At 34.9% G+C, this 24811-nt stretch overlaps 1 long non-coding RNA gene across 2 annotated transcripts; it reads right to left on the reverse strand.

Moving 5' to 3' along the window:
* Positions 1 to 1325: 1325 nt before the first annotated feature.
* LOC308640904 lies at positions 1326 to 23742 on the reverse strand. 2 transcript variants are annotated; one of them, XR_014020380.1, is made up of 5 exons: positions 23671 to 23742; positions 12873 to 13076; positions 5749 to 5906; positions 2958 to 3102; positions 1326 to 2345 (listed from the first exon to the last, which is right to left on the reverse strand). It is a non-coding gene; the product is annotated as an uncharacterized lncRNA (long non-coding RNA). The 2 variants fall into 2 exon arrangements; XR_014020381.1 differs by lacking the exon at positions 23671 to 23742 and adding an exon at positions 23280 to 23648.
* Between the last annotated feature and the right edge of the window lie 1069 nt (positions 23743 to 24811).

Here is a 24811-nt window from a genome sequence, read left to right on the forward strand (position 1 = left end):
TTCAATAAAGGCTTGATTCGATTATACGTGAGTGGTCTGGAAGTCAGTTTATGAAACCCTGGGACAAAGCTTTAACTATAACATCACAATGAGATACCATCTCATATCCAGCAGGATGGCTAGATACTCTAAAGTAAAAAGAGAAAACAGTAAATATTGGCAAGGATATGGAGAAGTTAAAATCCATATGCATGCACTATTAGTGAAAATGTAAAATGGTGTAGGCTTTATAGAAAACAGGTAACTCCTTTATCGTGGCTCCTCAGAAAATTAAAACTAGAAACCCCATATGGCCCATCAATTCTACTCCAGAGTATATATTCCAAAGTATTGAAAGCAGGATCTCAAATAGAGATTTAACCAAGCACAATGACACACAGCTATAATCCTAGCAACTCAGGAGACTGAGGCAGGAGGATCAAAGTTCAAGGACAGCCTCAGCAATTTACAAGAACCTGTCTAAAAACAAAAAATAAAAGGGACTGGGGGTATAAAATCTTCCTGGGTTCAATCCCTAGTACCTCCACCATACACACACACACATACACACACACACACACAAAAAAAAAAGTTGTTCAAAGAGTGTGTATGTGTGTGTGTGTGTGTGTTTGTGTGTTCACAGCAGATTATTCACGAAAGCCAAAGCATAGAAGCAAATCAGGAGTCAGTTGATAGATTAAAGTACAACTGAATTGCTTATAATGTGGTACACGCATTCAATGGAATGTTACTCAACCTTATAAAGGAAGGAAATTCTGACACATGCTATAACATGGATAAACCTTGAGGACATAGTGAAATAAGCTAATTACAAAGGGCTCTATTTATATAAAGTATACAGAGTAGTCAAATTCACAGAGACAGAAAGTAGAACTGTAGATTCCAAGAATTGGGGGAATGTGGGGGATAAGAGTTATTGTTTACCAGGTACAATTTCAGTTTTGCAAGATGAAAACAGTTATGTAAATGTGGATGGTAGTCTTGGCTGTACAACAAGTCAACATATTTAATGGATTAAACGTACATTTAAAAATAACAAAGATGGAATTTTACCACCATTCTTTAAAAAATATAGTTAGGAAAATGACAAGCCACAGACTAGGAGAAAATATTTATGAATTATATATCTGACAAAGGATTTGTGTCTACAACATGTAAAGAAATCTTAAAAACTCATTAATAAGAAAACATTCAAAAACTGGGCAAATGTCTGAACAGAAATTCACCAAAGAGAATATCCATATGGCAAGGAAACAAATGAAAATGTAATAAGTATCATTATTCATTAGGGAAATACAAATTAAAACCACTTAGAGATACTAATGTACACCTGTTAAAATTAAAAGAAAATAAGAGAGTTTTTAACAAAGATATGAAAAAAAAGATATGAAAATAACAGAGTTTTTAACAAAGATATATTAATTATACTAATTCACATTATACTGTTAATGGGAATGAAAGACAGTATAACCACTTTGGGAAAAGTCTGTCAAGTTTCTTTAAAAAGTGAAACACACAAATAACATTTAATCTAGCCATTCCACTCACAGCTATTTATTTAATCAGAAGAAATGAAAGTATCTGTGTCCATACAAAATCTTGTACACAAATATTCCAGCAGCTTCATTAGCTATTAGCCAAAAACTAGAAACAATGCTAGTGATCATCAACAGATAAATGGATAAACAAACTGATATATGCATCCAATGGACTATTACTCCATTATAAAAATGCATCGACTATTGATACATACAATGATATGGGTAAACCTCAAAATAATTACACTGACTGAAAGAAGCCAGATTAAAAAAACACACACCTATAGGATTCCATTTATAAAATTCTAGAAAATACAAACTGATCCATAGGGGTAGAAAGCAAGTCAGTGACTTCCTGGGACAAGATACAGAGAGGGAAGGATATAAGGAGTATGAGAAAGCTTTGGAGAGTGATGGATATGTGCATTATCTTGATTTTGGTGATGGTTTCGTAGGAGTATATGTGTCAAATTTCACATATGTGCAGCTTATTAAGTATGTCAATTATGTTTTACAGCTAGCTGTTAAACAATAAATAAAATGGCCAGGCAAGGTGGCACATACCTATAATCCCAGCTACTTTGGAGGCTGAGGCAGAAGGACCACAAGTTCAAGGCCAATGTGGACAACTTAGTGACAGCCTCTCAAAAACAAACAAACAAAAGGACAGGGGTATAGCTTAGTGGTAAAATGCCCCCTAGGTTCACTCCTCAGTACCATAATCAGTCAATCAATAAAATGATCTCTGTCCACCAGGATCTCAGAATCTGTTACATAAATCTACTATATGGAGCTGAAGATATTATTCTGGTAAGAAAAGAAAGAAAAATCTTAAAAGTATGTGGAAAAGCCAATAATATCTCTTGATATCTACTAAATTTTTTTAGAGAAGTAATATTATTATTCAATACTATATTTCAACTTATAATTTTCTTTATGAAATTACCTACATGAATAAAAATTCAAAAAAATCAAAAGGAACCCATCCATTAACCAATCAATAAGTTCCCCTCCTCAAAGTTTACCAAAGTTATCAGTTTTATATATTTAAAATATTATCCAAGCCTAACAATAAACTGCAAAAAAAAAAAATTATACAACACAGAAACTGTTTTCAAATTACTAATAAGAACGAAAGATTTATATAAAATAGTTTACAATGTCTAATAAATTTGAAAAAGCCAAAAATAACCTTAAAAGAAAAACTTTTTTTTTTTTTAAAGAAAGAGTGAGAGAGAGGGAGAGAGAGAGAGAATTTTAATGTTTTTTTTTTTTAGTATTTGGCGGACACAACATCTTTGTCTATATGTGGTGCTGAGGATCGAACCCGGGCCACACGCATGCCAGGTGAGCGCGCTACCGCTTGAGCCACATCCCCAGCCCAGGAAAAACTTTTACATGTTAAATAAAAATACATACCTGAAGTAAACCATATTTAGTTTCTACATCATAAAGTTTGTAATCCTTAATGTCTGGAGATATAGAGGGAGGCAGATTTTCCCAGTTACCAAGAACGTTGGCTAAACTGGCAAAAACAGGTTCTGTACAAAATGCCAAGCAGTCCCTGTTTTCAAAAAGGAAGAGTTATTACTATCATTTTTTATTCATTATCAAAATCAAATATACATAAACTATTAGAAATCCTATTAAACTATTGATAAGGTAGACTATTTTAGATTTGTAAATTTCAGCATAGATATAGAACATTTCAAACAATATCAGGAGGCTTTATATATGAATTATCCTGGATAAATCAATCTTCTAAACTAAGTGTTATAACAACTGATACATTTTTTTTAACTTAAAACATCAGGAAATAAGATATTATTTTAACTGTTAACTTCTTCAATGATTGATATTCCTTATGGGAAACCAATAAACTTACTTAAAAATTGTTATATTGTACATATGATATCCTTATTTCTAAAGCTGTAATTTTCACAATATGCTACTCAGGGAACCTACAGAATTCCCACTGATGCCTCAAGAGCAAGAGGATCAGGAAAAGGAACAGGCATACCTCCAGTCCCCCATTCTTACTTACAATCAAAGCAACTTTGCTATTTTTGAAAGGTGTTGCAGTTTTAAATTTTTTTAATCATTGCTTTTTGGTGTATAAGAATTAAAAATCCAGAAAACATTAGATATTGACATTCAATAGCTTTATAGAGTAATGATCAAGAACTCAAGCTTTAAAGAAAGATAAATATCTGATTTCAAGTTCCAGCATACCTATTCCCACCTTACTGATACTGCACACCCTAACTCTGAGCTTCACTATGCCCATGTGTAAAATGACGGTAACAGATGCACCTTGAAGTGTTACTGTGAAGATCAAATGAGATAATCATAAAATATATAGCAAAGCATCTAGTGCATGTTCAATAAACTCTTCTTATTGCTGTTAAAATTACCAACCATCTGAGGCTCAAGCCCTAACATTTTAGGCTTGAAACTGTTGAATGTCACTAATAACCTCTCACTAGTTAAGCGTAATGATTCTTCTCAGTTCTTATTTTCTTTCCATTCTTCAGTCTCCAGTGCAATTGGGTCCTTTTGTCCCTCTCCCTTGGCTTCTATAAAATGCTGCCAGGTTTTCTCCTGCCATATGACAATGATTTCTCCTTTTTCCTTCCCTGGCTCTTTTAACCTCCCTACATTTCAAAGTACATTCCTCAGTCTACTGCTCATTTTACTCATGTTCTTGAAAAAAATCCATTTTAATCTGGTTAAATTTCAATTACTGCCTTTGTTATTCCCATACACATCACCAACTCTGAACTTTCATCTGAATTATCCTTTCTGTAGGAGATTTCCTTTGGATAATTTCTGTGCCATTCAATATTATTAATTCATTAATGACTAGAACCTATTTTTTTTCTTTTTCTAAAGTGTTCCTATTTCTATTAATGTTTCTACAATTTTTACAACCTCACAATTAAGATATCTTAAAGTAATCTGTGAATTCTCTTTCTGCTTACCAATAAAATTCTAGTTCTATAATGTTTAATTCACTATAAAAGAAGCTGCTGAGACAGAGAAAGCGTAACATACTGGTTGCCTCGAGAAATTTAAAAATATAATTATGAGATATACGCTGTAGATACAAGTAATAAGAATATTTTTATGATAAGAGACATATGAGCAAATTTCTGGGCAGGCATAGCATGGTACAGTTAAAAAAAAAAAGTGGGCTCAGAAATCACATCTCTGCCAGCTTTAAGTAATATCTCTGATTCTCATCCTACATTATTGTGAAACTTAAATAATAAAACAATGTAAAACATTTAGGATAGTTTTCACATGGTAAATTCTGTCTTCTTTTAGGTGGTGGTGGCGGTCTCCTGCTTTTTTAGAGGGGCTGATTAGTAAAGATTCTAGTATAAGAATTTTCTGAAGAAATCTAATATGCCAAACTGATAAAAGCAAAATTACAGTACCTGAAGGGAGATGAGAAGTTTGGAACTCTGACAGTTGTGTACCCTACTTGCCTGTTCCTATCCTATCCTTAAAATACTAGGAACCACAGAACACAAATGGCAAATCACTTGAGTAAGGATCCTAAACTAAAAGGGGAATATAGTCTGCTAAGAAGGAACAAATAAAACAATTTGGGCTATGAATAATATGGAAAAGGTTTTATAAAGCTAGGGTTTCTAAAGGATTATTAAAAGCATCACAGGCTTGACGGTCTAGTCAAGATTACATAAATTTCATTTTCTGGTCAGCAATATTTCCCAAGATCATCCTCAAGAAAAAATACATAGTAAAGTAAATGAAAGCTATGGATTGACATGCTGGGAAAAACAGAAGATTAAATGTCTGGAAATGCACTTGCCACACACACAAAATTGGTCTTCAAATATTGCCTCAATAAAAAGGAGACAAGAAATTTTAGCAAATTAGCAAGGTAGACATTTTCAGGCAGTGAATATACTCCATACTTCTCTTACATCTTCCACTTTGACTACTGTCGTGCTGAGCATAGAAAAGACACTTAAATACAGACTCAAGGCAAATGTGAAGTAAGTCTTTATCAATATTCAAAAAAAGAGAATACATGCAAAATGCAAATAGATTTTAGGAAACTAATATATAAGAATGACAGTTTGTAACAATTTTTCACTGATAATATTTGAAATATACCAAATATAGTTATTTATAACTTTTTTCACAAAGTCTCCTATATAAATTTCTATAAAAAATTTACCTTGATTCTTCTAAAGGATGTTGGACAGTAAGAAGTCGAGGGTGTCGTAACCGTGTTAACTGTTGGACTCCTCGTTTTAAAGCATCGATGATCTGATCCTTTTCAAATTTCTGATATTTGTCAATCAGCTTTTTATCAAAGACAAAAACAGCCACTTCCTAATAAAAGAATTGTGTCACTAATTTTAATCAAGAACTATATAAAAATAATAAAGTTATATTTGAGTGTCAGCAGTTTACAATTAGAAATAAAAACTAATGCCATGAAAATTTCAGCACCATTATAATACCTTTCTGATTAAAATGTTGTTTCCTTTATGACTAATAAATCTAAATAATTTTAAAGGTATGAGACCCAGAGTTTTCATCTAAAGAGAACATAGGAAATGTTTTATCTAAGATCTTACAGCAAAAACTGAACTGCCAAGACTCAGTTACCCAGGTAGACTAATTCTAGGGCCAATATGCCACTCTGTCTCCTCAGAAATAGCAAAAAGACAAATATGGAACAGTAAAGTAATAACATGGTACATGCTTTCAGGAAAGAAAGCACTGAAGTTGATTGACAGCTTTAAATAACATTCATATACAGACTGAGTGTCCCTTATCTGAAATGTTTGGTACCAGAGGTGTTTCAGATTTGGCTTTTATTCTCAGATTCTGAAATCCTGCATAATCTGGAATTCCATGTACGTCATACATGACTTTACTCAGATAGACTTAAGTAACTTTATACAAGATTTTTAGTGCATCTACATTTTGACTGCTACATGAGGTCAGGTGTGGTATTTTCCAAATGTGGCATCATATTGGCACTCAAAAGATTTTGGATATTGAAGTATTTCAGATATCAGATTTTTTGGATTAGGGATGCTCAACCTGTATAAACAGATCAACCTAGCTCTTTTGATCATTAAGAGACATAAGAGAAGAAAGTAAGAGTGTTATATAATATTAATTTGAACTAAAAAAAAATGACCTAGAAGTTCAAGTTCCTATGGCACCAATCATGCGCAAAATCTTATTTTAGTAAGTGTTCTGCTATAACACATTTTATAAATGCATCTAATTTAAATGTGTTTATTTTTTCAAGATGTTTTAAGCCTTAAAAAAAGATCACATGAAATGGTTCTTGAGCTCTTAGTTTTACCTCTCTTAAAAGAACAAAGAAAAATAAACAACATAAAATTCTTTCAAAGACTCATTTATTGTTTAAGGTAAAAGATGACAGATTTCTACACAGGACAGAACAGGTTATCAACTAACTATCTTAAAAATACTTTTCTCTTTATTCAAATCAGTTAAAATTAATCAATTTCAACAAAATTATGTTAATAACTCCTCAGACCCCATACTGATTTCCTAAAACTCTTAGCCTATATTTTAAAACCTTTCATCAGAATATATCATAATCAATTTCCAACTTGTATTTCTCTTTTATTATTTTGCTATCAGATTGAGTATTTCCAATCTGAAAATATGAAATTCAAAATGCTCCAAAATTGAAGCTGAGATCCTCAAAGAGTTTCAAGTTTCAGATTTTTGGCTATGGATACTCAATGTAAGCATTTCTGATCCCAAGCACTTCATAAGGGACAATCAACCTGTCCTACCCAGTCTGCTAACACATATATGCCACGTCCATAAAAGTCCTGCCTGTCTCTATCTATCTATTATAAACTTTTTGAAGCAAGCAACAATGTCTTAGTGGTGGGGATAGGGTGTGTCTGAATGGTGGAGTGCTTGAAGAGTGAGGCTCTGGATTGGATCACTAGCAGACCAAAAGCAAACAAAAAACAAAGCTAGATCTTGGTAGAAGCATCTCCGGTGTTTATTGCCGACTTATAGTCAATAAAGATAAGCAATTAATTAATTAGAAGCATTTTATTATTTCAAATTAAAATCCTTTTCATCTTTTCATTATGATTTTAAAATATACATAAAAGATGACAAAGTGCAACTATCCAGTACCTCTTTAGACAATGATTAACTGTAGTTTAAATTTGAGTCTTTTAATTTTAAAATTTTCTCCCCAAAAAAGCTTATTTTATGACAGAATACTGTCTATCCTTATTAATTTTCTACATATCATTTTTTAAGAGAGAGAGAGAGAGAGAAAGAGAGAATTTTAATATTTATTTTTTAGTTTTTGGCGGACATAACATCTTTGTTTGTATATGGTGCTGAGGATCAAACTCGGGCCGCACGCATGCCAGGAGAGCGCACCACCACTTGAGCCTCATCTCTAGCCCCCACATATCATTTTTATATATAGTTTTCTGGAAATAACAAATAGGTAAAGGTGGCTGATTAATGTTGTTAAGCCTTCTAAATCATTACTCCTTCCAGCAAAGTGAGGGAGCTTAAAATCTCCAAATGATTGTGGATTTGTTTTCTAGTTTTATTAATTTTTACTTCAAGCACTTTGAAATTGTTATTAGGTACATTTACACTTAGGATTATTATACTTTCTTGAAGAAGTTACAATATTATGTTATGAAATGTTTACCTTTATCTCTGAGAATACTTTTTCTTGAAATTAATTTTATACTAATAGCTCTATTTCAGATTTCTCATGTTTTTTTCCCCTCCTTTTGCTTTTAACACATTGGTGTATTGATATTTAAAGAGTAACATATGCACAGAGCATATAGCTACTATTTGCTTTTTATACATGTTGAACACTTATACCTTTTATTATAATATCTAGATCATTTATATTTAAATTAATAGAGATCACAGGAAACATCTGTGTTTCCTGTGTGCAGTAATGTGTAATATTTGCTACATGAAGATCAGTGAAAAATTGGGTAAATGATAGGTTTGATGACTTAATATTTTGGAAAACATATTGAACAGTCCTGCTGCCAGGCTCAGAGAGGACTGTGGAATGCTTTTGTTGCAATTGTTCCATCTCTCATTTATCATATGGTACACAGCAACAGATTTACTTTATTGTTTGTTAACATTTTTTATTTTGCAAATAAAAAATTATACGTGTGTGTGTGTGTGTGTGTGTGAGAGAGAGGGGGGGGAGAGAGGGGGAGAGAGAGAGAGAGAGAGAAAGCAAGCGCGCGCACAGGCGCATGCGTGTGTATTGTACCAAAGGTGAACTTTGTTGAAAACCATTATGGTTTGTTTTTGTTGTTGTTGTGTTTTATTGGCAGGGGGGTAGGGGAGCAACCAGGGATTGAACTCAGTGGCACTGGCCTCTGAGCCACATCCCCAGCCCCATTTTGCATTTTATTTAGAGACAGGGTCTCACTGAGTTGCTTAGAGTCTTGCTTTTGTTGAGGCTGGCTTTGAACTCTCAATCCCTGCCTCATCCTCCCAAGATGCTGGGATTACAGGCGTGAACCACCATGCCCGGCCACCCATTATTGTTTGTTTGGGGTTTTATTAATATTTTATTTTTTAGTTATAGTTGGACACAATGCCTCTATTTCACTTATTTATTTTTATGTGGTGCTGAGGATCGAACACAGGGTCTCACAAGTGAGAGGCAAGTGCTCTACCCCTGAGCCACAACCCCAGCCCCATTATGGTTTTAATGTGAAATTCTCTAACAACAAATAAGGCTGAGTATTTTTACATATGCCTATTTGCCATTTGATTATTCTCTTTAATGAAACACCTGTTTATGTGATTTATTAATTTTTAATTGCATTAGCTGATTGTTGAGTCTTCCAGTCTTTGCATATTTTGTAAACAAGTGTGTGTACTACAAATGTTTTTTCACAGTCTAGATTGCTCCTTTATAAATGATTTGTTGACTAAAAAAAAATTAAAAACAAAAATAAAGTAATGATAAAAAATTGAGTCTTTTTACACAATAATTGATTAGAACAAAATACGTGCAATATTTGCTTGCAATTGTTCCTATCGTTTATTCACTGCATATTCTGAATACACTGAAAGAAAAGACACCCACTAAAAAGTATGTTTTTCCAACAGCCCAATTTAAAAAAGAAAAAAAAGACTGTAAAGTTCTCCTAAAAACTAATATTTGTCACAACTGAGGATGTTTCATTTGAAATAGACCTGATTTATATGTTTTTTTAAAAAAGATCCTTGCTTACTATAAAGGTGAACTTTGTTGAAAACCAGATCATTCAAGAAATAAAATCTAAGTTATATGATATAAAGTAATGCATTTAGGATTCTCTAACCGCAATCATGACCTCCATTAACCTCTCTCTTAAGAGCCACCAAAGACATTTTCTGAAACACTGATGTTTCCTATGATCTCTATTTTCAGGACCCTTTGTGACGGGGCAGTAATAACTGCCAAACATCAGACTCTTCATCTTACATCTGATTTTGAGATAATACTCCTTCAAAACAATGAAATAAAAACTAAAATTTAATTTATAATAAGTTAAAAATAACTTGATTTTTGAGAAGACTGAAACGTAGCAACATATACCCCTTAAAATTACTACAAATAATTTTGATTTTTTTTTTAATCAAAGCAACTTGACTAATATATCAAGCTTTGCATAATGGTCTCCTTTATTTTAAAACAAAGTATAATTTGTTTACTTATTATAATTTATTTTTTTAAAGAGAGTGAGAGAGGAGAGAGAGAGAGAGAGAGAGAGAGAGAGAGAGAGAGAATTTTTAATATTTATTTTTTAGTTCTCGGCAGACACAACATCTTTGTTGGTATGTGGTGCTGAGGATCGAACCCAGGCTGCACGCATGCCAGGCGAGCGCGCTACGCTTGAGCCACATCCCCAGCCCCTACTTATTATAATTTAGTTATGCTTTCATGCACAAAATATTTGTGAGTTCCACCCCAAATACTGGCATCTAAATAACAAATGTATGTTTTTTAATACTTAATGAACTAAGTTCAATTCTACATTTAGTAGACTAGATAAACTATGAACAATGAAACATTTATTATGTTTAAAACTTTAAAAACCAACCAATCTTCATTATTTTCACAGAAACTAATAAGTTATTTAACTAAAGGTATTATGAAGCTCATGAAGCAGTCAGGAGGAAAAAATATGTACCAGGCCAATGTATACAACTCTGAAGACAAAATTACACCACAGTTGCCCTATTTAAAAAAAAAAAAGGAATTTTTAAAAAAAACTTGGTATAAAATAGTTGAAAGATGGCTAGGGATATATATAGTCAGTTGGTAGAGTGCTTGCCTCTCAGACACAAGGCCATGGGTTCAATCCCTAGCATCACACACATACACACACACACACACACACACACACACACATACACACAATAGATGAAAGAAATTTCAAAATGTAGAATTATTTTTCTACATGAAAGGAAGAAAAAATTAGGTATATGGGCGAGATGGAAATTATAATTATGTGCTGCTTTCATTACAAATTATTTAAACAAACTGTCAGTCTCAATAGTCATATTCTTATCTAACGAATAAGTTTCTAATAACAGCACTCCAAAATTAAATTAAATTTTTTTTTAAAAAGGAAAACAATTGCACACTGATGATTCTCAGCAAGTCTATATTTTACTTTCACAAATTATTCACTATGAGGAATTCTGGAATGAATGCCCTTCAAAAACAGTAAATATCAGCAGAACAATTTCTATTGATTTTTGCTGGGAATGTAAAACCAGAATACTAACAAAAATGTGTCCAATCAGGTACAACGAAATTACCAAGTTCACAAGTAAATTGTTGTTTACTAATTTTTTATATTGTGACATCCCAGGTTTCATAAATATTTACTTTGTTTTATTTACTCTGTAGGTGCTGTAATTACTATTCTTCACAGAGTAGTAATTCACCATCTAGATTAAAAAGTCAAAAACTGTACATGATCTGAAAATTATAATTCACCAGATACTTATATAAATTTGAAATAACCCTAAGAAAAAATACCCCTAACCTTTCAAAGGGAATGCAAGCCTTAAATATACTTTTAAAGGGATTCTTTTAATTCAGAAATATTGTTGGGTTTTGGAGAATAAGAGTGTACTAAATGGACCAGGGATATAGCTCAAAGGTAGATGGTTGCCTAGCTTGCATGGGCAAAACCCTAGGTTCAATTCCCCAGCATTGGGGGGAAAAAATATGCGCTAAACAGGAGACACTTAACGTTAGCAGTATTTAGACTTTTTTTTTTTTTTTTAAGATCTTATTTCTGGGTTGGGGTTGTGCCTAGCCTATGTGAGGCTCTGGGTTCAATCTTCAGCACCACATAAAAATAAATAAATAAAATAAATGTCTATCAACAACTAAAAAAAAGTTTTTAAAAAAAGATCTTATTTCTACAGAGATTTTAAACCTGGATTTTTTTTTATATCTTAAAAATTCCAACAAAAAGCTGCTAATAAAATTTAACACTAATGATACTAAGAACCATCTGCTGATCTCTTAAGCCAAATTAAAGGAGAAAAAAAACTCAAACTACTCTTCCCTAAAAGAAGAGTTAGTCCCAAAAAACAAATGACTACAAAATAATATAACTCAAAACACACTACTAAATATATCCCACAACTATTATCCCCTTCTAATGGCAAAAGCTATCAGGTAAACACACATAAAAAAATTTAGAAGTCTATTTTCTATAAGGCAGTATTTAAATACATATTTTCCTGATAATTTATTGACAAATGTAAAAGAAAACTTAAGTGCTATGGCAATTTTTATCCTAAAATATATTTTGCAATTATTATCTTTTAATATGCTTAAATAACACTTTATTAAGTAAAGTGGTATTTGTAACACTTTGTTATTAAGTAAACAAAAGTAGGTTAGCATGGTATGTCAAACAGCTCATCTGTAAAGCAGGAGGCACAGAGCATATTTTAAAATTTTTGTTTTTGGTGACTTCATAAGATGAAATGAAAAACAAAGAGCTGAATTAAGAATCCATTAAAGAACTTTTGATTTTTTTTAAAAGAACTTTTGGTACTTCTTAACATAAAAATCATACATGAGGGGCTGGGGTTATAGCTCAGCAGTAGAGCACTTGCCTTGCACTTGTGAGGTACAAGGTTCTATCCTCAGCACCACATAAAAATAAAGATATTGTGTCCATCTTTAAAAAAATTTTTTTTAAATACATACACATACTTTACAGTACTTAGCATGTATTTTTTTTCCAACTAGACAGAATAACTTACCTGTTTTGTAGATTTTTTTGTGCCATTAAAAATCTTCCAAGCTAGCCCATTACCACCACTGGCAATGTGCCGACCAACATCAAATTCTCTAGTGACAGGATTTCCCATTACTGCACTAGTGACATCAGCTGTTATCTTTGTAACAGTACTCTTCAACTTATTAAGCATGGACTCCATGGTTGTGTATTAGGTAGTTACAGTCACCTAGAAACACACAAGGATATGGGAGAGCTCATCATTTTTTGTCCAAGCACTTATTCATAATTTAGTGTGAAAAGTTTAAACAAACAATACCAAACAGATAAGTTACATGTTGGTTTTGCCTTCAGAGAACCCAATACACTTGACTATACATTTACAGCTAGAACCAAATGATCAGTTCCTCTCAACCACAGTTCTCACAAACCAGAAAAAGACATGCTCACACTGGACACTGACATAAAGGAAAAAAATAAATGCTGTTCAATTATATAACATGTACCCTTTAAGACTTAAGTGGTATAGAAGATCAGAATCTTCACACTGAAAGGTGAACCCAAGGATTTGCCCCTGCTTTCTGCCCAGGCACATATCAAATCAGAGTGATAAGCAGAATTCCAGTCAGCTAAGGGCATGAACTACAATTCAGAGATGCGGAAACGGCTGGAAGTTCAGGGACAGAATTTCAAAGTGAAAGGTGCTATGTTGAAAAAGAGCACAAGGTCCCCTTCATGTTTTGTTAATACTAAAGTGCACACATGTAGTTTGAGACTCTACTAGTTCTATTAATTAAGGTGCTTGTGAGCTGAATAGTTTCAATTCACACAGGGCTTCAAAATCATTCCAGAGCTCCTCAGCCAGGCTGGAGAGTCTTCACTGATCACTAGGGCATTTTAGCAGGACTATGCCTTAATAGGACAAACCTATTCTAGCTGGGAGTGATGGTGCTGTACTCCCAGTTACTGAGGAGGCTGAGAAAGAAGAAATGCTTAAGCCCAGGAGCTGCAGGTCATCCTGGACAACATATCAAGACCCCATCTCTTAATTAAAAAAAAAGATAAAACTGTTCTAACAACAAAAGTCATTCTCAAGCAACCAAACTAATCTAACTAAGCTGCCTTCCAGAAGAAAATCTACTGTTCATGAAAGGAAGACACAAGACACAAAATCAGATACTCAACAAAGTAACATTCACATTGTTCAGCACACAATCAAAAATCATCAAAAAGAAAAAAAAATATAACTTATAATCAAATGAAAAATCAGTCAATAAAATCTGACTTCAAGATGATAGATACATAGAATTAGCAAAGACATTAAAAGTTATCACAGGTCCAAAACAGTTAAAGGAAAACATGAACAAAATGAAAGAAAATGAAATTTTTTAAAGGCCCAAATGAAAATTCAAGACATGAAAAATAAATTTAAATAAATCTCACTAATTTCAGGAATGAGATGAACATATTAGACAGTGTAAGGGGAAAAGTAGCAAAACTTGAAGATGGAGTAAAAATTTGGAAAAAAAAAAAAAAGATGAACAAAGGCTCAGTAATCCATGGGATAATATCACAGATCTTATACATGAAAACAGATCCTCAAAATAAGGAAGAGAGGGGAGGAAAATTATTGGAAAAAATAATGGCAAAAATTTTTCCAAATTTCCTAAAAAATTATACAAAGCTTCAAGAAATTCAAAAAACAAAAAGGAAAAACACAAAGGAAGCCATACCTATATCTATCATACCAAATAGCTGAAAATAATTTATTAAAAATCTTTGAAGTGGCTATAGAAAACAGGTAAATCATACAGACAGGAACAAAAATAAGAATTTCCCCAGACTTCACTTCAGAAACTATGTATACCAGAGAACTGAATGAGGTCTTTAAAGTGCTAAAGAAATTATTAACATAGAATCTTGTATGGTGAGGAAAATAACCTTCAAAATTCAAAGAAAAAACAACTCAGGAGGCTGAGGCAGGTGGATCACCAAGTCTGAGGTCAGCCTGGGAAACACAATGAGATCCTATCTCAAAACAAAAAGGACCAGGGATGTAGCTCAGCAGTATAGTACCCCTGATTTTAATAGTCAGTACCAAAACAGAAGGGGGCGGGGGAGAACAATGGGAAATAAAGGCTTTTTAGAAAAACAAAACCTAGAAAATTTGTTGCCAAACATAATTTCTACCAGAAATACTAAAGGAATTTCTTCAAAAAGAAAGAAAAAGATACAGATAGAAATTTGGATCTGGGCTGGGGATGTGGCTCAAGCGGTAGCACGCTCGCCTGGCATGCGTGCGGCCCTGGTTCGATCCTCAGCACCACATACAAAAAAAAAAAAAAAAAAAAAACAACAACAACAAAAAGATGTCTGCCAAAAATAAATAAATAAATATTTAAAAATTCTCTCTCTCTCTCTCTCCCTCCCTCCCTCCCTCCCTCTCTCTCCCCCCTCCTCTCTCTTTAAAAAAAAAAAAAAGAAATTTGGATCTAAAAAAGAAATGGAGGATACTGAAAATAAAAATTATAAGGGCATATGAAAAAACTTCTGTTAGAATTATCTTTAAATGATGGCAGATCATGTAAAGTAAAAGTATAACATTGTGTTTGTGTAGAAAAAATATACTAAAATAAAGGATGAGAGAAATGAAAGTATATTTTTGAAAGAGTCTTGCATTTCATGAGAAGCCGTATAACATTTGAAGGCACACTGTGGCAAGTTAAAAATATACATTATAAACCTTAAAATAACAACTAAAGTAATAAACAAACATAAGTAAAAGGTGAATAGTGGTGATAAAATAGAATCCTAAAGCAAACAAAATAGATAACAAAATGAAATAGGGACGGACTGGGGTTGTGGCTCAGTGGTAGAGACCCTGGGTTTGATCCTCAGCACCACATAAAAATAAACAAAATAAAGATATTGTGTCCATGTACAACTAAAAAAAAAAATTTTAAAAATGAAATAGGGATAGAGGAAGGAACAAAAAAAGCAAGTGTGGCAAACAGAGAATACACAGCAAGATGGCTAATTTAAATCCAACCACATCAATAACTACATTTAAATAAATTAGTCAAAATTCTAATTAAAAGGCCCAGATTGTCAAATTGGATTTAAAAAGCAAGCATATCTAACTATATGCTGCTTATAAAAAATTCACTTTAAAAATACAAAAATGCAGGGCTGGGGTTATGGCTTGGTGGTAAGCTCTCGCCTAGCATGAGTAAAGCCCTGGGTTCAATCCTCAGCACCATATATAAACAAATAAATAAAGGTATAAAAACAAAAAATACAAAAACACAGGTAAAGAAATGTAAAAGTTGCCGGGTGTAGTGGTGCACGTCTGAAATCCCAGCGGTATGGGAGACTGAGGCAGGAAGATCGCTGGTTCAAAGCCAGCCTCAGCAACAGTGAGATGCTACGTAATGTGGTTAAGACCCTGTTTCTAAATAAAATACAAAATAGGGCTGGGGATGTGGCTCAGTGGTTGAGTGCCCAAGTTCATTCCCCAATATCCACCCCCAAAAAATGTAAAAGTAATATACCAAGCTGGAATGGATATATTAATAATAGGATAGACTTCAAAGATAAAACATATTTTGTAATGATAAATGTTTTCAACAAGAAAACATAACAATTTTAAATGTATACACATGCAATGAGAGACCTTCAAAATAAGTGCAACAGAAACTGATAGAATTGAAAGAATATAGAAATCCACAATTTTAATTGAAGACTTCAAGAGTTCTCTCAGTAACCCAAAAAAAAAAAAAAAATCAGTAAGGTTATAGATCTCAACAGTATTAAATGTTTAAGTCCCATATATCTCAGTGACAATATCTCAATTCTAAAATTTTAATAATAATGAATAATCACAACATACAACCTAGAAATTAGACCCTTTATAACTATTTATGTTCTTGACAAAATATATCAAATGCCATTAGCCTAAAATCAGTTGAAAAGGTACAATGTTTTTCAAGCAAAAATTTTGAAAGCCACTGGACTAAGGCAGCACTAGTCTATACCCTGTTTTCTCCAGTAATTATATTTATGTAAGTATAACTTCCTTCTTTCTATTAAAGACTTGAACTATAAGTGGAAACATTCTCTTTCCCTTTTTAATTTATTGCTACATTTTAAGTGATTAGAAAAATGTTACTATTGGCATTATGAAAATATTTATTTGCTATCCAAATTATTCTTTATGAACATCTCTACTGATTTTGATGGGAAGATGAAGGAATACAAAATCCTACTTAAAACCTACCTATCCATTCCTCTAACTCTGCCTGACATACTATTGCCATGCACACTGTTATACACTGGGAACTCATAAATGGAAGCATTTCTGCTCTTTAGGCATTTAGTTCAGTGGCAGACTTAGACTGGCAGATACTATAACAGTGACTGGAGACATGAATATATCATGCTACAGGAACATTAAGATAAACTCAAAAGTAAGTGTTTTCAGGTAGGAAAAAAAGAGTAGGAGGATAATATTACAGAAAGAAGGTTACCATGTACCAAGATATGGAAGAGAAGATTACATCATTGTGAAAAACAAAGGATATTTTCATGGTTGATATTCAAATTTGAAATGTCTATCCATCACCTAAACAGAACAACACTGACGTACACAAGGTGGAGAATAGATATGGAAACTCATCTGGTGATATAATTTTTATTGAATACCTTCTATGTACCTAACATAATATGTAAGAAACTGGAGAAGGTAAAGAAAAAATAAACTACAAAGGAGCTACTATTAAGGAGGGAAAAAAACATACAAGTAAAACAACTGTAGCATGAGCCTACATAAAAGATAAAATGCTACAGAATATATAGTGTTAAAGGAGCAAAAAGAGGAGAAAAAGTAGAATGTTTCCCCAAAACAATAATGTAAGAAATGCTTTTAAAGACAGATAAAGAATAGAGAATGAAAGTGAGTAGATAGAGAATGGAAGAAATGTAGGAGTAAAACTACAAGGCAAAACCAAAGTAGTTCAGATAATACCTGGAGAAAAAAGAAGAAAGTATGGCAAAGGAGACTAGAAAAGCCAGATCACCATAGGGAGCAGGGTTTCAGGCATGAGTAAGATGATTAATCACCCCATCTAGTGGAGTAAAAAAGATATACTAGGGGTGGAGGCAGGGAATACCTCAAGACTGAAAAGAATTTCAATATATAACTCAGAGATGATGTAGTTTAGAAAGTAAAGCAAGAAAATAAAGGACAGTAGGAAATACAAATGTTTTCTTAAAAATTTTCATTTGATTAATAAAGATCACTTTTCAAAAGTTATAAATGACAGAAATGTTTACTCATTAAGCCATTTCTCCTTGTATACTTAATAGAATTCACTTGAAATTCAACTACCTCCCCAGGTGCAGTGGCACATGCCTGTGATCCTATCAGCTCAGGAGGCTGAGACAGCCACCTCAGCAAGGAGGGAGGTGCTAAGCAGTTAGTGAGACCCTGTCTCTAAATAAAATACAAAATAGGGCTGGGGATGTGGCTCAGTGGTTGAGAGCCTCTGAGTTCAATCCCTGGTACCAAAAAAAAAAAAAAAAAAAAAAGAAAGAAAGAAAAAAAAATAAAGAAAGAAATTCAACTACCTCTTCAATTTCGGCCAAAACAAGATATGGGGTAGTTTCCATATTATCCCATGATTGTATCATTCTACCATCTGGCTCAATCATTATCTGGCTTTCAGTAGACCCAATAGGAGAATCTGCTGTAACAAACACTAGGTTTTACCTGTACCTCACAAAGTAAGCTGAGTATTACAGCATCTGATGGCAGGCAGTGAAGAGGAACTGGAAATTTTTTCAGTTCTGCCTGCTCAGAAATTCTAGATATAGCAGAAATAGGTAAAATTATATTTTATGCTTAAAAAATGGATTTTCAAATAACAACTCAAAGAATCCCTACTTCCCCAAGAATAAAATATTAAAAAGCAGGATTAGCTCCCATTTTTGATGAAAATACTGCAATACAAATACTAAGGTTACTTTAAACTGAACACAGAAGCACATGCCTGTAATCCCAGCTACTTGGAAAGCCAAAGCAAGAGGATCCCAATTTCAAGGCCAGTCTCAACAACTTAGTGAGAGAGATCCTGTCTCAACATAAAAAGTCACAAGTAGTAAAAAGTCACAACATAAAAAGTCACGGTAGTAAAATGCCCCTGGGTTTAATCTCCAGTACCTAAAAAAATAAAATAAAAAGGCTATATACTCAATGATACAGTGCCCCCGGATTCAATCCCCAGTACCACACACACACACACACACACACACACAGGTAAATTAAGGTTTCTTTAATACATCTGACAATGAAATTGTATTGCTGGCTAGACCATCAACAAGCACAAAATAATAATATTGACTAGAAAGAACATTTGCATAAATACAAAATTAGCTCAAGGGGCTGGAGATGTGACTCAGCGGTAGCGCACTCGCCTGGCATGCGTGCGGCCCGGGTTCGATCCTCAGCACCACATACAAAGATGTTGTGTCCACGGATAACTAAAAAATAAAATATTAAAATTCTCCCCCCGCCCTCTCTCTTTAAAAAAAAAAATTAGCTCAAAATAGTATGCTTCAACCTGTAAAGAGGCACAAGGGTCTGAGATTTATATGTAAATGCTTGAAGATAAAAGAATATCACTTAAAAAAATCATTGATTTGGTTAAGTATTCATAAAATAAAATGTAACACTTCTAAATTACAATTACATTTGTATGAAATGAAATACTTTTAGTAAAATACTTTTCAAATTTGGGGGGAAAAAACAGTAACCATATTCCTAAAGGAAATGCTTACTTGTTACAGCTAAAGTATGAATACTTTGAAATATACTCTTAAAATACATGTTTCCACATAGAAGCATTCAAAGATTACCAGAAGATTTTTTAAAAGAAAGTTTTCAAAAAATGTTTTCTTTGACCTAAATAGAAGTCATGTTTAATCTTATTCAGAACCAAGATTATACAAGCTGAATATAATCATTCTCTTTACAAATACAAAAAGTACCTAATTTATTATCAGTTGAACCAGAACAGATTACTTACAGAAGACAATGTTGATTTTTAAAAACCATAAAAAACTGAAGTGACTTAGCTATGTAAAGTGAATTACACAACTATACAACAAATTAGTGAGTACATACTAAAGGTGAAAAGAACCACAATAAATGCATTAAAAACTACTTAAACAGTAAGTAGTTTCCATTATTGGTTATAATCTTATGACTATTGTACAATGAGATTTAAATAGCAACAGAGAAATTATAAAGTAATGTATGCTAAAACAACAATTTAGTAACTTGAGTGTTGAAGTATACGTATAGTTCAATGGAGAGTGCTTGCCTAGTATGTACCTGGATTCCATTCTCAGCATAAAAAATAAAAATAAAAATTTGAAAAGTCAAAATAAAATTAGTAACAAGTTATGATGAACAACAAGTAAGGTTGTAGCTCAGTGGCAGAGCACTTGCCAAGCATGTGCAAGGCACTGGTTTGATGCTCAGCACCACATATAAATAAATAAAATAAAGATTCGTTGACAACTAAAAACTTAAAACATCAAAAACAAAAAAGCTGAGATTACATCCCAGTCTTTTGGTACTTCCAGTCCATGTGATTAATGAGGTATAGTTTTTACAAGAGTCTTTGGATTATTTAAAAAAAAAAAAAACAGCAGCAGTGGCAGCTTCCCACTATTCAGTCCCTTCAGCTACAGGAGAGGAAAAAGAAATAACTGGGTAGGAAATTAAACTAAATAAGGTCATTTCAGTATATATATAGTCTTTAAAACAAATCTGGGCTGGCGATATAGCTCAGTCAATACAGTGCTTGCCTCACAAGCACAAGGGCCTAGGTTCAATCCCTAGCACCACCAAATATGAAAGAGTGTGGCACAATGTGTAAAAACAAATTCATAAAGCAGTGAAGTACTACCTAAAACAAAGTTTTCAAATTCTGATGAATATCTAAATAATGTGGATAACTTGCTTAACCACATATAGCTAAGTACTATCCCAAATGTCTGGAATCAGAATCTATAAAAATACAGTTAGGGCCTTTTGTAGCTTGGCCAAGCCCCCCAGGTGATTATTATAAACCGCCTAGCATGAGAATTGTTGTATGGTTAAGGACATAATCTTCAGTAGCAAAAAAATCTTGAGTTCAAATACCAATTCTAACACTTACCACAGCTGTGACCATCAACTAGCCGCCCTAACATTTTATGTGGGTGAGGGGGTACTGAGCCTTTAACTCAAAGGCACTTTACTACTAAGCCACATCCCAGCCCTTTTTATTTTTCTATTTTGAGACAGGGTCTCACTAAGTTGCTTAGGACCTAAATTGCTGAGGCTAGCCTCGAACTTGTGATCCTCCCGCCTCAGCCTCCCAAGTCACTGGGGTTACAGGCATGCCCACACCTAGCTACACTATTTCTATGAAATGGGGTAGGGGAGAACTGGGCATAGTGGCAAATTGCTATAATCCCAGCTATGTTGGAAGCTGAGGCAGGAGGATAAGTTTGGGGTCAGTCTCAGCAACTTAGCTAGACACTACCTCAAGATAAAATCAATAAGGCTGGGGAGTTAGCTTCGTAGTAGAGCACCGCAAAACCTCAAATGATTGTTTTGAGGACTGAAGATGCCAATGCATGTAGAATACTTAGAATAATTCCTAATGCTTACATTTGGTAAGCATTCAATGATTTCATTCATTTAAAAAACATTTACAAAGCATTTACACAGTATCAGGAGATGAGGAACAGCTAGTTAATTTAAGTATTAATTAATATGGCAACTCTGAAATGGTGTCATGAGAACATATAATCAGGACAATCTATCCTCATCAGCAAAGTGTTCCCTAAAGTGAGCTCAATGATGAATAGATGTTACTGGATAAAAAGGAAAGGAAAAGCATTTCCAGACTCTGAGATGTTTCCACAAAGTATAACCAAATGCCATGTATCCGAAGAAAGAAAGATGGACAAGGTAATCAAGGGAGAAAGGGAATGCCAGAAAGCACCATGGAGATGAAGTTAGAAAGGCAATCAGAAGCCCAACTAAAGGGGTTTACAGGGCATTTCAGTTTATGGAAAAAAACAATGAGAAGCCACTGAAGGATTTTAAACACAGATACAATATGATTAGGTCTATTTTTTTAAATACTCAGTCTAGCAAGTTAAAAAAACAAAGGTGGCCAAAGTAGATGCAGGAAGCTAATAAAGCAGCTCAGAGGAGAGATGATAATGGTGGCTGAAACTAGAAAATGAGGGTTGAAGATCTCTCTTGAATCAAGAGGTACTAAAGTGACAAAATAAACAGGATTTCATGAGAGACTATGAGACATGAGAAAAGAAATATCAAAAATCAACTCCTATATAATGGGTTGGAAACACAACAAATGGACTTATTGTTTTTTCTTGAAGGGGCAGATCATGAATTTCAAATGTGAATCTGAGTTTTTTATTCTCAAATATAGAGTTGATTTGTATAGAAATATTTCATTATATGGAAGAACAAGGTGCCTGTATTTATTTTGGGGGGTGTTTATCAATCTTAGAGACAAAAATATAGGTTTCTGCAAGTGTAAAGTAGATCTGAACAGAATGAAGACCCATATCTTACTTTCAGTTCCATTCCTTTACACACATCTCAGGAAGGGGTTGTGGCTCGGGTTTGATCCCCCACGCCACACAAAAATAAACAAATAAAATAAAGGTATTGTGTCCATCTGCAGCTAAAAAAATATTTTAAAAAGAAAAGAAGAAAAAGGCTTGCAAAGTCCAAAAGGAATATTCAAAAACGTGACTTTCAAGCCACCAGAACATGAGTAGGTTTTATGTCAGGCTAGTTTCAAGTATTTTGGTTAAACTATCAAAATTTCAGAACAGAGACACGCAATTTAGAAAACTAACACTTTTTAAGTGTCATCATACAAATAGTTCCTGAAACTAACATTTTTTAAGTGTCATCATACAAACAGTTCCTGAATTTGATGGTCAAAAAATATTAGCTGGCAACTTTTAAGTCACTATTGACATGGCACTTTAAAGTCCAGTGAGTCTGGCGGTTCATCAAGCCTATAGAGAAGTAGATTTGATAACAGTGGGTGTTTAATTACTCATCACAGATATGCGATAGAATCCCAAGAAGTTTTGCAAGCTTTATAGGTCTAAATCTTCATCTTTTTCTCTCACTTAGAAAAACAAAAGTTCAGAAACCACCGACCGGGTTGGGTTTTAGTCTTAACAAAACATCTGCCCCACCCACCTCACACACAATAACCATCCATTCAAGAACTACAGGATACTGTCAGAGAAGGACACCGGGAGAGTAAGGCCCTGGTAGGTGACCCAGGTTACAGGAGCCGGACCTCAGAACCGAGGGGAGCTGTCTCACCCAGTTCCGGAGTAGTGTCCTGTTTCCCAAAAGGGTACCAAGATCTCCACCACAGAAACCCGAGCTCCCGCGCTGGCACGGACGACTCTCCCTCCCGAGAGACCACTCCGATTCCGAGTCACCCGTAGCCTTAAGGCCTCTTCGGCGGACTCGGGCCTCTCGGATCCGCTCCCTCCAGGTTGCCGCTACCCCAGCCAGTCTTCTCTTAGGCGCCCACCGCCCGGCCGGCGCGGCCTGCAGCCCGTCACTAGGCAACAGTCACCAGCACGGTGGCCCCTGGTGGCCTAACCCGCGCACCGGTCCTTCCCCATTCCCTTTTCTCCCACTGGAGGCCCAGGTGAGAGCGCGACCATAGAGGGAGCTCGCCCGGTGCCCGCAGCCGGGCACTTACCTCTCAGCTCTCGGCTCTCCGCCCGGGAGGGGCGGTGCTGGGGCGCGTTCCCCCGCCCCCCCTAGAGGCGCTCCGGCTATTCCTGCTCGGCCTCCGCGACTGGCCGCTGCCGTCCGCTTACTCCATAGTCTCCGCCAACCCAGTGGCCGTAAAGGCTGCAGCGGGAGGAGGAAAGGGGGAAGGGAGGGAAGGGACCGGGGAAGAAGAGTATGGGAGGGGAAAGAAGACCGAAAGACCTGCCGGGCCGGGCATGACGTCACTTCCGGTTGTATCGGAAGGGGCGGGACCTGGGTTTCCCTCGGCCCCAAGAGTCAGGTGGGGGCGGCGCTATAGAACCGGGGGAGGAGCAGGTGCACAAGATTACGGCGGTAATTTTAACTCCGCGGTTCGGTAGTCCTCTGGGCCCAGGCGGAGCGGGCCGAGTTTCGTGAGCCTTAAAGGTGGCTAATGCCGGAAAAGGAAGACTGGCAGGACATGTAGTCCCATACATCCTAGCCAAATGTACAGTGATAGTAGCGGATAGCAAGCAGGTGAGGGGAGCAGAGACCAGGTTCTGGGATTCCGCCCCTTTCCTAGACCCGCCCCTTCCTGGGCTACCTGCCTTCCCAAGCTTAGGACCCAGACCCCAGACTTATCCTTTTCGAGGTTATTTTCGTAAAACGCTCTTGGAGGGTCCAGAAAAGCAGCGCTTCTCAAACATGCATATGAATTACCTGGAAACCTTTTTGAATGCAGATTCTGATTCAGTAGAAGGGTCGGATGTTCTGTGTTTCTGATTTCCAAATGACAGCAATGCTGCTGTTCCCTAGGCTATGCTTAAGTATCTTGCCTACTTATTTAATAAAAGAGAGATTACTTACTTACAGTTTTTTGTTATGTCTCAACAGACTTTTTAAACAAGAACATCTTACAGACAAAATGATTAGTTTCATTCAGTTCTTTCCCGGATTTCTTTGAGGAACAAAAGCTCAGAGAAATAACCTCCCTTTCTCCTGCAAGTCATTGCGTACCACTCTCCCTCTGACCTCTGCCTCTCCTGACCAAGCTTCCTAGGATGAACAGAGGGACGACTTCCTTGACAAAAATAATTTGAAGGTGATGAAATTTTATTTCTCTCATATTGTCATAAACATTACTTTGT

Source organism: Spermophilus citellus (assembly GCF_964194105.1).
Source record: "Spermophilus citellus genome assembly, chromosome: 1".
NCBI classification, from domain to species: Eukaryota; Metazoa; Chordata; class Mammalia; order Rodentia; family Sciuridae; genus Spermophilus; species Spermophilus citellus.